This window comes from Sarcophilus harrisii, chromosome 1 (genome assembly GCF_902635505.1).
Source record: "Sarcophilus harrisii chromosome 1, mSarHar1.11, whole genome shotgun sequence".
Taxonomy (NCBI): domain Eukaryota; kingdom Metazoa; phylum Chordata; class Mammalia; order Dasyuromorphia; family Dasyuridae; genus Sarcophilus; species Sarcophilus harrisii.
Genome location: NC_045426.1, coordinates 493,974,334 through 493,986,749, shown reverse-complemented (window position 1 = coordinate 493,986,749; position 12,416 = coordinate 493,974,334). Strand labels below are relative to the sequence as shown.

The following is a 12,416-nucleotide window of genomic DNA, read 5'->3' as shown; positions in this document are numbered from 1 at the left end:
CCTAGCTAAGGGCTCTGGGAGCCAAGCCATCAATTTCCTCGAAAGGACGTTGCAAGAGGATGGGGATTCGAGAAACATTTGCAGAGTTTCTCTGAACAACTTTAATAATCAAGGAAAGAACCCCAGCAGAGAGTGTCCGTGTTTTATCCCCTCCCTCCCTCTCCAAATCCAGTTGAACCTGAAGTATGTCTAGCCACGGCAGCTCACGAAAACTTTTTTTCTCGGCGGCTGCCTCCTCCATGCTCACGACGGACATGGCTGCTTTGCAGGCGGAGCTGATTCTTTACCCTTTCCCGGGCGCCAGGCGGTGGCTGTGACCGGGAAGGACAGAGCCCCGGGGCTAGCAGTTCAGGCTGGCCTGAGGGTGGGCGTGCTAACGAGGGGAAGGGACTGTGAGCAAGTGGCAACCCCGGGTGGAATCATCCGAACTCTAGCTCTCCGGTTGGTGTGTGTGACTTTTTTCTTTTTTTTGGGGGGGGGGGGAATCCTCTTTCCATTGACCCACGTTCCTTCAAAAGCTACCCTTGGCCTCCCAGTGGCCCAGGCCGAGTTCATGCTCGGCGCTCTAGCCGCACCCCAGTGAATGAAATCGCTGTGTGTGGCGGGAGTCGGTGTGTTGTAGGATCTAAGAGGATATTTCTGTTCTGCAGCACAAGGTGCTGCTCCGGTGGTTTGGGAGTTGGGTGTGGGTCTTATTCTTCCTTGGGTCTCTTATTCTTGCAGTGGAAAATTAAATTTATTTGAAGGTGCAAGCAAAATAGGGTACTATGGGGGAGGGGTACTCCTGGCCATTTATGGGGTCGTGCGAATGGGAATCACTATGTCTTCAGCTTGATAGAGTGGGGCTGCGTAGGCCACCCACGGGACTGCTTGGGCCAGTGTACTGGGGAACCAGGGTAGTGTGAGTGCAGAGGGTGGAGGAGTAAGCTGGGGTCCCAGGTCTGTCAGAGCGGGAGGGGCGGCACCTGCGGAATCCGCCCCCAAGCTGCGGCGGCAGCCGCCTTGCTCCGCCCCAGGGGGACAGAGTGCGGGAGCCAGTCGGCCAGAGAGGAACTAGCCGCGGGCGGCGCTAGCACAGGGGAAAAAAAAAAGTGGAGGGGAGGGAGGCAGCTGGAGCTAGAGGACAAGGACTGGGGGTGGGGTGGGGTGGGAGACCGGCCCAGGCTGGGGAAAGGGGCCAGTTTCTTGTCCTTTCCTCCTCGTCACCCTGCCAAGAAAGGTAAGAGGGTACCATGACTCTGGGATGGAGCGCGCCGGGGGCAGGGAGATCGTAGGGAGGGGGGAAGGAGCAGAAGAGGGAGGAGTGGGCTGAGCCAGGACCTCTCTTATCCGAGCCAGCCCATCGGACTAGCTAGCTGGGGCCACCCTCTGAATCCCAGGCTTCGATTTCTGTGTGTCGGTCCCTGCAAAGGTAGCAAACGTGTGTTTGTGTGTGTGTGTGTGTGTGTGTGTGTGAGCGCAAGCTTCCTACCCCCTATCTTCCCTGACTTCCTAAAGCCAGTTGTCCTCTCCCACTCTCCCTCCTCTGGGAAGGTGCCCCCTCTATGAGAGCACTTCCCTTTTGCAAAACTTCCCCCCAAGGATAACCCGCCCCTGCTCTGTCCCCAGAGGCCAGGGCCTGTCAGCCGGGGTCCGTGGAAGGCGCTCTGGGATCTTGGGATCAGGCTGCCTTTGTGAGCCTGACGACCCGGGGCCAGTAAAAGCTCAAATCGGACACCGCCCACTCTCCCCTGCCGGCTTTGCCCCTCTTCCAGCGCCGCGGAGCTAGGCGGGAGGGAGGTCGCGGGGAGTTGGCCCGAGAAGAGTAGCGGGGGGACTTGTAGAGGAAGTGTAGGGGTGGCTAGGCTCCGCCGGATACTTGTCTTTCGGACCTCCGGAGCAAATAGCGTGGGGAGGGAAAGTGGACTGACCCTGAGCCTGGGTGCTGCTCGGAGGTCAATTACAGGTAGAGCAGAGAGGAAACCCTTCACTAGATGCCTGGAGGAGAAGGAGGAGTTGGAGACCGAGTGAGAGATTCTGTTGAAGTTGAGATTGGGGAGTAGGGGTCAGGGTTGGAATGCATCCATGCATAACCTGCCATTTGTTTGTTTTTTCTCAACTATACACTAAATGTCGTTGCGTTGCCCAAAAGCATGTATGCACTGTATGCCCCCACCAGAGTTTCCATTTTGGGTGTGAGAAGTTATAGACCACTTGCTTATATATATGAGATACAAAGGGGCTGTGTTGACAGCTGGCCGTGACACAGATTTTGAGAGGTGCCACTAGCTGGAACCGACCTAAGATGGGGATAATAGATTGGTTGGGTTTACAGCTGGGGTGGGATCAAGAGAGGATTTATAAGAATGAATCGAAGCCTTCAACCCAGTTTTTAAACAAACAAACAAACAACAACAGCAATAACAACAAAAACGTATATCCTTCCAATGCGAGAGATTTTGCAACCAAACGGGAATCAGAGGATGTGCCCAAAGGCGACCTGCTCCTGAGTAGCTACCTCCATCCGGGCCATAGATTCTTTGGAAACTATTTGATTACACCCATTTCTTTTACTTAATTCCTTGCTTTTTAGTTTTATGGGGTTCAGAGATTTTTTTTCCCCCTCTAGAGCCTAAAAGTTAAACCATGCAGATAAACCCCTGCTGTTTTTCTGAGTAAGAAGTGAAGCAAATATCTATCTTTTAACTTTTCTCTTTCTTTCTTTCTTTCTTTCTTTCTTTCTTTCTTTCTTTCTTTCTTTCTTTCTTTCTTTCTTTCTTTCTTTCTTTCTTTCTTTCTTTCTTTCTTTCTTCCTTCCTTTCTTTCTTTCTTTCTTTTTTTTTTAAATATGGGGAACAGTTTGGTCTCAGAAAATCTGTGAGTTTCCATTGATCTTCATATGCTGTTTATGACAGACCTTGGCCTTCTATTCTGATTTTCCTTGCCAGTGATTCCTCTAGGAATGCATTTTAAAATTTAGTTAGTTTGGGACTTACAATTTTTGGCAATGGTTAAATTCTACTCAATTTTTCCCATTGGAAAAAATGCATACTTGCATATTAACAAAGATTTAGAACTGAGATGAAGAAAATCAAGCAGCTCCCCCAAGAGTACACAGTCAAGTGTGAACTGGCTTTTGAACCTAGGTCCTCTGACTTCAAAGCTAGGTAGGGCCCTTCAACACCCAGGGAAGAACTCAAGGTTTTTGTTTTTGTTTTTGTTTTTAACTATTGTATCAGCTCTGAAAATGAGGAGGGAGACCATTACAACTCATAGTTTTCAACCCTCAATTGTAGTATGGGCTTTAAGTAAATGTTGAGAGTTGTTCTTTACAATGAATAAGGGAATGAATAAATTAAAAAGTATTTATTAAGCACTTATTATCCACCCAGGGTAATAAAAAATACAAAAACTAGAATGTTCCTGCCTTCAAAGAGTTTACATTCTAACAGATTGAGACTACATGTAGTGAAGTGTAGTGGCCAGGAGAAATTTTAATCAGAGAGAAGTTGAATGGGTTACTGTACCCAGAGTAAGAGAGGGAAAAGTGCAAAATGTTTCCAAATTGAATATTAGTTAAAACATTTAGAACACTTTTTCAGTTGACAGGCAGAAATGTATTAACCTTTTCCCATTCTCTCACATTGCTTTCTCTTTTCAGTAAATTAGTATTAACCTGGAAGCAAATCTAAGTGATCAGCTCAGCATTGTCTGCCGTTTTATGACTATTTGTTATTTGCTTATTATATGGGTTTCATAGTAGCTTAAGTAGAGGTATTCCATAAGAATATGTGAAGATTTTCATTTTTGAGGGGGCTTATGAAGCCTCATGAAGTAGAGGGAAAGAACTGTAATTTATAGCACTCAGAAGAATGCACATCTTAAGACAACGAAGAAGAAATATGTTGAACACTGTTAACCATATATAATGTTTAAAATATAGTTCTGAAAATAGACATTTAATGTATTCACTAGATGGGAGTTAGAAGACCTGAGGTCAGGATTGGTTTTTGCTAAATACATGACCTTGAATCTAGAATATACAAGAATACATTAGTAAAAGGCTGTAAGAGAAATGTAGGTGAGTGTAATGGACTGACTTAACACATAAGTTGAATATTGGTAGGCCAATTTTTCCATCAAGTATATTGAGTATTTTAAAAAATAAATGTTGAACACTCCATTGCTTAAGTGGTTTAAAACTGGACTTCAGAAATTACAACAGTGGTGAAGAATGAATTTTCCAAATTAATTGCTTCTTTTTCTTGATAAATGTAAGCAACCATCTTTAATTAAAAATATTTTTTAATCTGGAAAAGTAGTACATCTTTTCCCTTCTCTGAAAACACATAAAAATCGTTTTATCCCTTTTGGTCTGATTTTTCTTGCACAACATGACAAATACTAGGTTTAAAAGAAAAGTATATCAGATTATTTGCTGTCTTGGGGAAAGGGAAGGTAAGAGAGGAAGAAAATTTTGGAACACAATTCTAACAAAAATGAATGTTGAAAACTATCTTCACATGTATTTGGAAAAATAAAATACTATTGAAAATTAAAAAAAAAACTTTTAAAAATTGAAGGTGGAAGGTTAGGCCAAAGAAGATATGAGGGAAAAGAGAAAGCATTTATTTAAGTGCTTACTATGTAAGACAACTAAGTTGCTCAGTGGATAGAGCTTGGGGCCTACAGTCAGAAAAATCTCCACCCAAATTCTGCTTTACCTACTAGCCGTGTGACCCTGAGCAAGTCACTTAACTCTGTTTGCCTCAATCCACTGGAGTGGTATATGACTAAAAAACAACTATGTCAGGCACTATGCTAGAAACTTAACATATATTATTACCTCATTTGATACAACAGTGATAAAAGGCAGGTGCTGTTATTAACTCCATTCTCTAGTTAAATGAACTAAAGGAGGCTAAATGATTCATGTATTTGAAGTTATATTTGAACTCAAGTCTTTCTGACTTTTGGCCCAACATCTTATCCACTGTGCCACCGAGATGCTTCTATGTATAACTTTTTTTATTTTAGTAAAAAATGAAACACTATATTCAAGGACTGAAGGCTGAACAATATTCCCATAAGATTAACAAGCATATTTGAAATGGCTAAAACATCCTCAATTGTGTTTTGACATAGATATTTCCTAAAACTCAGTAATAGGGTTTGTATCATCTTCCCAATCATGACATATTTTCAGAGAATCACAGAGATGGAAGATACTCTATATATCCAGTACAAGACTAAGTAGGAATTCCTTCTACAATATTCCTGACATGGTGCCATCTTGCTTTTGTTTGAAAACTTGCCATGGTAGACAATTTACTATTTCTATTTCAGCTAGTTTGAATTGATTGCTGTTGAGCTTTGTTCATGAAATGTACCTTTTTGAAATTTCTTCCTATTATTGCAATTGAATCCAGAAATAATTTAATGCCTATGTTGCAAATTTATTAGGAAGAATTGAGAAATCTATGTGATCATTTGAAGAGAAGCAAATAGGCTATAATAGAGAAACAGGATATCATAAACCTAATCTTGAAGAAAGTTAAGAATTGTGAAATGGAAGTGAGTTGGCAGTGCATTCCAGGTATGCAAAGGTACAATGCTGGAAGATGGCATGTTGAATTCAGGAAACAATAGGCAAGCTAGTTTGGCTGGAATGAAGAATGACTAATTTAAAAGGACTAATGTTCAATAATTCCTGAGGAAGATAGGCTGGATTATGAAGAGTTTTAAATGCTAAACTGAGCAGCTGGAATTTTATCCTAAAGGTAATGGGAAGCCACTGAAGATTTTTGAGTAGGAAAGTTAAGTAGTTAGATTTATGTTTTAGGAAAATTATTTTGGTAGCTTTATGGAAAGTATATTGGGGTGTAGTGTGGAGTAGAGATAGGAAGTTATGAGTCCAATTGGGAAAGTTGTTGCAATGGACCAGACTGAAGGTGATGAAGTTCTGAACGAGGATAAGTGATCCTGTGAGAAATGAGAGATAGTGGTAGAGATAATATGGAGGCAGAATTGACAATACTTAGCAATTGATTAGATATAAGAGATAAGGAAGTGAAAGACTGAGAATGGCTCATGGGAGGATGTGAACTTGCTTGACTAGAAGGGTAGTAGTATGCTCAACTGAAACTGGAAAATTAGAAGAAGTAAATCTTGGCTGGGTCAGAAGATAATGAGATCTGTTTTGTACATGTTGAATTTGAGATGCTTATGGGTTATCTAGGTAGAAATACTCAATTGACAATTGGTTGATATGGACCTAGAATCCAGTAGAGATAGTAAGGCTGCTTTTTTTTAAGCCTGGGAGTCATTTGCATAGAAATGATCATTGAACCGATGGGAGCTGATGAGATCACTAAAAGAGAAGGTATAATTGAGGCAAGTGGAGGAGTCAGAACAAAGCTTTGGAGTATACTCAAAAGTAGAGGGCAGACTATAGATGATAATCATTCATCAAAGAAAACTAAGAAGTGTTTGGACAGGTAGGAGGAGAACTAACCCCCTGGACTTATGTACAGTGTATCTTGTACAGGACAGTCTTTCAGATATTTGAAAATTGCCATGTCTCTTGAGTCTTCCTTGAACTAATCCTTCTATGACATGCCTCTCTCCCTCCCAAATTATTTTACTGCTTGAATCATCCTCCCTTGAATATTCTCCACCTTGTCAGTGTTCTTCCTAAAATCTGGCTCCAATAAGCAAACACCTATATGTTCTGACCAGAGTAGAGTACAGTGGGAGTACAACCTCCCTTATTCTGGACACTGTTTTTATCAATGCATCTCCAAGTCTCATTGGTTGATGGTATTTTTGGGGGGGTTGGTTGACTTTTTGGGTTTCTACTTTATATTACTAACTGGTTAAATTTGTGCTCAGTTATCAACTCTCTCCCCCAATTTCTTTTCTTTTTTCTTTGACACTGGTATTCCTATCTCACTCAGGCTGGAAGTGCAGGAGCTACTCATGATACCAATCCCATTGCTAATCAGCACAGATTTGACCCACTCTTTTTTCTGCCCTGGGTCACTTTGCCTTCCTTTAAGCAGTCCAGTCTTCCTTTTCTCTTCCTCCTGGAACTTACCATATTTATGCCAGATAATGCAGATACCTGATCAGCATAACCCATTGCAGTTCAGAACTCCAAGTTCAACTTGCACCAGACTCAACCTCCAGAGTAGTAAGGGATATAGGTGTATGTTATCATGTGTCACAATCTAAGTCTTAATTCACATAAACTAACCTCTAGACAACTCTCCTCCAACCTATACTTTTTAAATTTCTTATTAAATTTTGGCCAACCATGCTAACTTATTGAGAGCTTTTGGGATCTTGTTTGTGCAATCCAGTGTGTAAATTAATTCTTTCTAGCTTTACATCATATGAAACTTTGATAAATATGCCTTGATAAGATGCTTAATAAACAACTAGCCTCAAGTCATTGATGAAAATAGTGGACAGAAAAAAATCAATCTCAGCGTCTTTTTCAAAGATGGGTCTGGCTTTCTCGCTTCCCGGCCATCTTGGCGGCAGGTCTCTGGCTGAAGGTCCTCCCGCACCGCAGGTAGGAAGATGGTGGCCGCAAAGAAGACGAAAAAGTCGCTGGAGTCCATCAACTTGAGGCTCCAGCTGGTCATGAAAAGCGGCAAATACGTGCTAGGCTACAAACAGACCCTGAAAATGATCAGACAAGGCAAGGCCAAGCTGGTCATCTTAGCCAACAACTGCCCAGCCCTGAGGAAATCAGAGATTGAGTATTATGCTATGTTGGCCAAAACTGGAGTGCATCACTACAGTGGCAACAACATTGAATTGGGTACAGCATGTGGGAAGTACTACAGAATATGTACACTAGCTATCATTGATCCAGGCGATTCTGATATCATTAGAAGCATGCCAGAACAGACCGTGAAAAATGAGCTGTACAAAAATTATCTTTAATAAACTGGCCAGAACCTCTTTTTTAAAAAAAAAAAAAAAAGATGGGTATGGTAATGCATGGGCATAATACCTACTACTAGGGAGATTGAGGCAAGTGGAATTTTGATCTGCAATGGACTAAACCAATCTGGTGCTCTTTCTAAGTTCAATATCAATATGGTAAACTCTGGAGAATAGTGGGAGTTTGGGGTAGGGAGCCAGGTTATCTAAGGAGAACAGGTCAAACTCCCTGTGCTCATGAGAGTGAGATCTTCTACTTCCAGCCTACATCAGGTAGTAACAGAAGAGAAGAGAAAAGAAATGTCTCTACAGGTTTTTATGGATCCTTTAATTACCATTTTGACAATTATGTCATTTAACCACTTCTAAATTCACTCATCTCTGCTATCACTCAGACTACATTTTTCATGTTGTCCATAAAGATGTCTTGAGAAACTTTATCAAATACCTTACTAAAGTTCACTGTACTATGTCTATGATTTTTCCTGATCTACTTATCTAGTAACCTATTAGAAAAGGAAATGAGATAAGTCTAGTATAGTTTATTTGTGCTGTAACCATGTTAAATCGCAGTGATCGTTACAAACCATTTTTAAAATCAGCTATTCTCAAAATATGGTCTAGGGACCTGCTGAGATCTCTGAGATCTTTTCAGGGATACCCTAAGATGAAAAATATTTTATGAAAAAAAAAGAAAATAAAAAAAGAAAAATATTTTATGATAATACTAATAATTTTTACTTTCTAATATTGTAAATTTTGATAAATATAACCCACATAAACAAAAGTTCTTTGGAGACCTTCAGTAATTTTTAAAGTACAAAAGGGTCCTGAAACAAAGAATTAAACTGTTTTAAATAAACTATTTAAATAATAAGTGACAGAACTTTTCTGGGAATTAAAGTCAGACTTACTGTCTTGTAGTTTGAAGAAATATCTACCTTTTTTTGTCTTGCAAGTTCAGAACAAAATGTGTCTCTTTTCAATTCTGTCACCCCCTCCATAACTGCTCAAAACCCAGCAATACTACTTCAGTCGTCATTGCAAGTTGTTTTTTAACACAAAGAGATAAGAGTTCATCCAGAGTTGGTAACTTGAAGTTACTGAGGGCATCTGCCCTCAATGGGTCCTCATCTTGGATTTTATTAACCACTTAGAAAAACAAAAATCCAAACTACTTCCAGTGTGAAAATCCTCTTCCTGAAGAAGAGAAACAGAAGCAGAATGAATATACAAGTTGTATAGATCTTCATTCTCTCTGTTATCCATTCTCTACTCACTTCCCTACTCTCTAGTCACACCACCGTTCCCAGTGATTGGAAGCTTTTACTATTGTTCAGACTTTGTAATTTTACACCTCGAATCTTTTATTCTTATTCTTTACCCCTATAATATATTTTCATTAACCTTTTTAATATTTGATTGTCTTTCACAATTTTATAATTTATAATTTCCTTTACTCTGATGAAATTATGGATTAACCAAGTAGAAATTTTTGATCTTCACTAATTACTTCACATCTATGTAACCACTTTCCTAATTAGAGCATATCTTGCATGGTGCTGTGGACATAGTAAATACTCTACCAGTACTAGCTAATTGATTAATTAAATGCTACCCATTTCACTTATTCAGCCTTCATTTAACCAACATTTATGGCTTTCTTAATGTGAAAAAGGCACTGTGAGAGATACAGGAAAAAGAATGTGACAATATCTTGGAAACAATTTACAGTCTAGCCATGGAGATGATGCTCACATAACAATAATACATTGTATTATTTGAAAATGCAATAAAAGCTACAAAGTGCTGTGGGAGATCAGAAGAAGAAAAGATTATTTTCATGGAAGAAGTTTGGAGGAACTGTTTCCTGAGGGATGAGTGGAAAGTGGATATATGGAGCTGGTGGCCAAGGGCATTTTAGTGAGGAAGCATTGCAAGCTAAGACATGGAGGAAGGAAAACGTATGGCAAATTTAAAGAATAGTAAATTGCCCCTGTTTGGCAGAAGTGTAAAGTGTTTAAAAGGGAGTAGAGGGAAATAAACCAGGGAGCACAGTTTGGGAACAAATTGTGAAGGGCTTTGAATGCCAAGTTAAAAAGAGGGAGGGAGGAGCTTTATCTGGTAGGCAGCATATTTCATATTCTCTAATAAATGGGATGGTAGTTTTTAACTATGGACCATTTTTAAATCCTGGAATTGTGATGAGATTTAAATATTTATGCCAAAGTCAACTGTAATTGACTGTGATTTGAGTTCTTTCTTAGCTAATTCTCCACAATTTTGTTTGCTTAAGAAATTTCTGAAAATGAAGTTCTGCTTTCAAAGTTATTTGACCTACCAGGATTAGGCTTCTTTTCAAGAAAGCTTTTCTTGTCTTTAATATGGATTGGACAGATTGGAATTCTGAGATTCTGGTCAAGTGAGCTTCACAACATTGATTAGGAAAGCAGGTTATTTTAGCTGGCTAATGTGGCAGCCTTTCACTTCCTAACCATCAAAGATGCCGCAGTTCTTACCTGTCTGTGAATCATGCAATATTGATTAGGCTTCTTTTACAAGAAAGCTTTTATCTGTCTTTAATATGGATTGGATAGATTGGAACTCTGAGATTCTGGTCAAGTGAGCTTCACAACATTGATTAGGAAAGCAGGTTATTTTAGCTGGCAAATGTAGCAGCCTTTCCACTTCCTAACCATCAAAGATGCTGCAGTTCTTACCTGTTTGTGAATCATGCAATATCCTGCCCTCTGAAGTCACAGATAAGAAAGTGGAGTTTGCACTTGAGTACTTGAGTGCACTTGAAATTAAAAAATAATTAATTGTCTTGCAGCTGGTGGCCTTCATGGCTACTGGTACTAATGGTTTCCTAAGAAGCTTTAAATATGAGTTGGATAGATGTTTAAAAAAAAAAAAAAAGAAAGAAGTATTAATAAACTGACTCTGTACTACTAGGGAAAGATAGGGTAATGAGTATAACTATACCCAATCTTCTGCACAGGAGAAACTTCCAGACTTATGAATGATAACAATACTCCATTTGAGCTTTTTTGGGAAGAAAAATTTCTTTCCCCATGTTGCTGATGTAAATTAGTCTGAGTCAGAGATTCATCCTCATAGTTCCATCTCGTTCTCTTATAATGTTTCGTTGCCTGCTTAATATTAATTACCAATGCAATCGAATAAATTTTCTTTACTATGATTTACACTTAAGTAAACGAATTTCTCTTTATAAAAAGGTCACAGTTTTTCAGTTATTTTATATTTCCATCAGGATTCTTTGTCCATTCATTCCCATTCACTTTTTCTCTTATACAGTTGTGGTTACTGGGTATTCTCTTCTCCTAGCTTGGTTTTTTCCCCACTTTGTTATTTCATAAAGATCCTATCAGAATGCTTTATATATGTCATACTTTTCCATCATCATTGGATTGTAGGAAGGAAATAAGCATTTATTAAATGTTTAAGTGTCTAATATGTGCCATGCACTTGTACTAAGTGTTCATTGCTCTGTTATGAATATTTTGCTTAACTATTTCTTTATTTTTAGAGATTTAATTTTATCACAACTGCAAATAATTAGAAATAGGAACTTGAGTTGTGAGAGTTTAGCTCTGTCAATTTAGCAATTTCCTATCACTGAGTTTTTTATCTATAAAATGAAAGGTCTATAAAATAAAAAGATAACCTCCGAGACCTGTAATATATCTATAACAATCTCAAAATGTATAATTCTGAATAAAATATAGAAAATTACCACATTAATTCTTATACATAATACGTTTTGGTATTGACATGGATGTGTGAAAAAAAATTTATTCCTGTGCCAAGTATCTCACTAGACTTTTTTAATGTAGTGACTGGTTAACCTAACTACTACTAATGTAGTGACTGGTTATTTTCTAGTGTTTTCTGCTAGCATCATTCTGAGACTAATCACATAATCACTATCATTACTATACCTGAAAAGTATGTGTAAATGGATTACTTTGTTTTTGACTTACCATCTTTATAAGATCTCAGACCATAACTCCATTCCTTGGCTATCACTCCCCATTATATGTGTGGTCTACAAATTAGAATGAAAGCTCCCTGAGGATAAGCGTTGGCTCAATTTTTTATTTGTATCCCTATCCTTTAATATGGTGCTTGATGTAAATGCTTAATAATATTTTTTCTTCATTATCTTCTCTGAGGTTATTATTATCCCCATTTCATCAGTTGACAAAACTAAGGCAGATAGAATTTAAATGATTTTCCCAGGATCTCACAGTGAATAAGTTTATAGAAGGGGGATTTGAACTAAGATCTTCCATACTCATTCTATCCACTGTGTCATTTAGCTATTTCTTGGAAAGTTGCTTAGAGGCACTAAAAGTTATTATGTATCCATGGTAATATATGTCAGAGGCAAGACATAAACTTAGTTCTTCCTAATTCTAAAACTAATTCTCTATGCACTAATCACTCTACCTCTACTCTGT

The 12,416-nt window shown here is 39.0% G+C and overlaps 1 long non-coding RNA gene and 1 pseudogene across 1 annotated transcript in view; both read left to right on the top strand.

Moving 5' to 3' along the window:
- The first annotated feature begins 1,079 nt into the window (after nucleotides 1-1,079).
- The window catches only part of LOC111719073, a 150,972-nt gene continuing 139,635 nt past the window's right edge, over nucleotides 1,080-12,416 (top strand). Inside the window, exon 1 of the long non-coding RNA XR_004230973.1 lies at nucleotides 1,080-1,219. This is a non-coding gene — a long non-coding RNA (uncharacterized LOC111719073). The remainder of the gene's footprint in view (nucleotides 1,220-12,416) is intronic.
- LOC100914265 lies at nucleotides 7,549-7,953 on the top strand (annotated as a pseudogene).